We start from the raw sequence: 4,426 nt of genomic DNA, 5'->3' as shown, positions 1-4,426 counted from the left end.
ACATACACATTTTTTCCCCACACAGTCTCACAGATGTGTTCTCAAGCTGTAACTCAATGCACTTTCTTAATTTCATTTTGGCCAGTGCAATTATAAAGTTTTGAGGGCTATACATTCAATAGAGGATTTAAAAAAAAAAAACAAAAAAAGGAATAAACTTGTGAACAAAAAAGGAGCTTGAGAAACTATGTTGGGGCTAAGGGGCTTACTTTTCAGAGGTCTTAAGTTAAGTGCTGGTTAAGTGCAGATTATGGCTTCTGATATCCACCGACGGCACGGCCTCATTCAGAAAGACGGCTGTTGAGGACGACCGCAAAAAAGCATTGTTAGGACACTTCTATATCTCCCATCAGTACATTCAAGATTGCTCAAAATAATAAGGACTAAAATTAGGGGTTTTTTAACTTGAGATTTATACACCATCCAATTTAAAGATAATTTTTAAATTGGCTGAACTGTGCCTTCTCTTCATTCCCATGGATGGCTTAGTCATCTTTCTCTCTCTCTCTCCATCTGTTTCTCTCTCTGTCCTCAGACAACCTTCAGCAGCAGGCATTAGAGCATATGTAAGCTCTGTGATGATCCAGTAAGCATCTTCCGATACAATTTGGCATATATGAGGGCCTAGCAAATCATGGCCCTCATATGCCGGGTGTGGTTTTGTACACTAACATAGAACTCATCAGGACCGGTGCCCCAGGTGTGGGGAGAGTTGGTGTTGGGGGCTAGGGGGGTGCAGCTTGCAGCTATGGGAAACCTATGAACTGGTGAGTTGGAGTACACAATACAGCTGTAATGATTCAAGCCTGGCCACTCTATCGCTATCACACCACTTGAGCGTGGTTACATGTTTGCCCCCTTAAAAATAATAAAAAAAACCTCTTCCTGGCATCCAGCCTCCAGAACATAAAATTCCTGCTTCTGACAGCTGCCTGAACACCCCGCCCCCTCCTCGTCTGTTCTCGATAACCTCAGAGGCTGAGGACGGGCCTGCTTTGGACGGCACCTCTTGCATCACGAGACCACCATGTGACCGCCGTCATGTTGACCTGAGTCTTGAACTGGAGCCAAAAGAGTGGCTCCGCCGCACCTCCAAGAGGGTGGTGTCTGAGACGGAGCCCCTTGGCTGCCACGCACTCCGCCTGCAAGTCAAACCGGAGCTTTCAGCACATCTTATGAGGGGTGCCAGATATAGGACTCAAACATTAATCTGCCCAGTCTGACAGACACGGGACAAATGCACGCTGGTGGATGTGCGAGGCGGCTGCTGGCTAGTGGTGCTGCACTGCCCCTCTCCCTCTCCAAACTTCCCCATTCGGGCTCGCCGGCAGCTGCCAAGGAGTTTTGCGTCCCGGTATTTATATCCCAGAAGTCTGGGGAAAGACGTGATTAGCTCCAGCAACGACCTTTCACCTTTTGGCACCCAGGGGACCATATATCAGCGTCCTGAAGCATTTTAGCAGCCAATAAAACAAGTCCAAACTGACAGCGTGGATGAAAGCAGATTAGAATCGGGAATGGGGCATTCTGGGAAATTGGGGGGGGGGTGGGACTGTACTTTTTGGGCAGCTCAACTATCACAGCCCTGGTGTGATAATTTGGGATATATCTGAGATATGTCAGTGTCTCTGTAACTGGCAGACGGTGCACGACAGACCCTTCTGAATGTAAGGAGAACAATATCACAGTGCCCGGCACACAAACACAGAATTAACACTGAATTAAACGCTGATCGCCGCCGAGCCCTCTCTAAGCTGTCCAATGATGTGTTTCCTGTGGCTGTTCAGAGCCACATGGCCCCACAGCCTCAACGATTCTGCTTTAAAATCATTTCCAGACACTCCGCCATGGAGCCGGACTTTCAAGACTTCAGGAGAATCATCAGCAAATAAACACATTTTAAAAAAGCGAACTTTTTGTCACGCAACACTGTGTCAGTAAAATTACATAGTTTATTATTCTGATTCTGCTCAAGGGCACCTGGGACTGTTGAACAAAAAAAATGGGTTTAAGTGTTAAATTAGTGTTTGGCATGTCCAGATAGCACTTTAAAAGTAATTTACCTACTGTGTGCTTGATGCTATAAACCAAACACTTTTCAAACTCTGAGGGGCAATGCTGTGCTCAAATCAGACCAATGTGCTGAAAGACAGCACTAATTGGAGATCACTGACCTACTGTCTCTTTAAGGGCCTAAATTTTCATATTTTCAGTATTTTCAGTTTCAGTCAATGAGGTCAGAGGGGGCTGAGAGAACAAAATGTGTGGATATATGTATATGCTGGAAAAATTACAATCAAAACCTATAAATCTTTCCAAACACTACTGAATGCCACAGAAGCAGCACAAAGAGAAGTCCCCCTAAGATTACTCAGATGTAAGAATGCCTCAGAGGGGCAGACAAAAAAAAAACAGTCCTTTTCCAGGACTACATTACCTATACATCCCTGCTGTCGCTGTTCTGCTTACCACTTTTCCAACTCAGGGCATCCACAACATCTGACTTGTGAGTTTGTGGGAGTATGTCTGTGTGTGGGGTACATGACAGGCCTTTGAGGGTGAGGAGCTGGAAAACCCCTTGAAAAGAGACAGGAAGTGTAAAGGTCTCTAAGAGGAGCAGGCCACAGCCTCGGCTACCATCCCCGTGTTTCCAGCCATTGGTCTACAACTAGCCGGTCAGCTGACCTACCCTGAAGGATTCGTATTGGTCTGGGAGCATTAAATATGGCATCCTGTTTTGCCTGTGACTCTTCCCCACACTGGAGAGTGCTGACGTGGAGAGTGAGATGATGGGAGTGCTTTCATTTGAGCTGATGGAAAGTACATCAGAGGGTCATACATACAGTGGCTTTCTTACTGATACATCTCTAGGACCATTTGTGGCAAATTTTGTCACAAATCCCACGGTCAAACATTGAAAAATAGATATAAATATGTAGTGATATTCAAATATGAAGGCAAAAAATTACTAGAAAAGGATGACTAGCTGGCTGGTAGAGGTAAGGCTGAATAAGACTGAATGACCAAAGTGAAAAGAAACACATCTTTCCTTTCTATACAACCTGGTACATTTACAGCAGATTCAATAGTCCACAAACTGCTCTGTTGGTTCTCCAGAGCTTGTTTTGATGCTATTCATTCAGAAAATACACCTTGAAAATGTTGCACAGACAGGGGCTCTATTACATTAACAAGCTACAGTTTTCACATGTTCTGTACACATAGGTCATAATATTGACTTGAATAAGATGACGTGGTGGGCAGTTCCGACAGGAATGACATTTTTTCCCTTCAGTTGCCAAAGTGACCCAGCAGAGACCTGTCCCAGCTGCCTCACAGCATGCAGGTACAGAAGGTGGTGTCATCTCAAACAAACGCAGGTCGAAGTTCACGCTTCACATGTTGAGTTCTTTTTTAGGAATGTGGAAGCCAGTGTGTGTGAACGGTCCCCTGCCCCCCCCCCCCCCCCCCCACAACACGCAGGTCGACGAGACCGCTCCACAGCGCTGTCCGTGTTTAAAGCCGCGACCACCCCAACCCCACCCCTCTTGATTGTCATGGCACTGGCCGAGAGGCGGGCAACTTCCAGACATCCTACTACGTGGGAATGTCCCAACACCCACCAGCTGGGGGAAGCTCAGTATTAATTTAAAAATAAAATAAGATTAAAATATAAAATGAGGGAAAAAGAAACACAAAACAAAAACCCAAGGCGATTCGCACTGCGAACCCAGTTAGTACATTATGTCTACTGCTCGCTCCTTCAGGTGGAAGTGCAGGTCAGAGTGACGGCTGGCCCCCCCGGGAGTGGTCCATTAGTCTAGGGTCCGACAGGGGACGTCCTGACCGCCCCGCTCGAGTCCTTGGCTCCTCCCCACAGCCAGATGCCCCGCCCCCCAGCGCACATCACCGAGGAAGTCTCCAGTCAAGCTCCAAGAAAATCTGAAATGGCCACAGAATGGGCCCACCAGTCACGTTCGTGTGTAACAACCGGTGTGTGTTTGTGTGTGTGTGTGTGTGTGTGTGTGTCTGTGTCTAAACAGGGGGTGTGACATAACCACTCTTTTGCATTTATCATGGCAGGTCATCGAGCCTTGAAATTTACTGTGGGCTGTGGAAAACAGCTCGTCTTCCAGTCTGTAGCCCTGCTGTTTCTTTTTGAGGGGCAGCGTACCCAAACACTAAACAGTGTCAAAAGCAGGAGAGAGGGCAGCAGGGAGCGAATTACTGAGAAAACCACAAACACTGCTCACACACAGACTCAAACCCACATACTTCTGATGAAAGACACTGTGAGAGTGAAGGCTGTGATGAGCATCAATGCCACACAAGGAAATCAATCATGTGTTCTGCACCAAAGATTCCAGTGCTCACTGTGATCTTATGTTATATGACTTCGGATGTTTTTTTTAGTGCTAAAGCAAAC

The sequence above is a fragment of the Megalops cyprinoides genome, chromosome 12 (genome assembly GCF_013368585.1).
Source record: "Megalops cyprinoides isolate fMegCyp1 chromosome 12, fMegCyp1.pri, whole genome shotgun sequence".
Classification (NCBI taxonomy): Eukaryota; Metazoa; Chordata; class Actinopteri; order Elopiformes; family Megalopidae; genus Megalops; species Megalops cyprinoides.
This window is presented reverse-complemented; position numbering follows the sequence as displayed.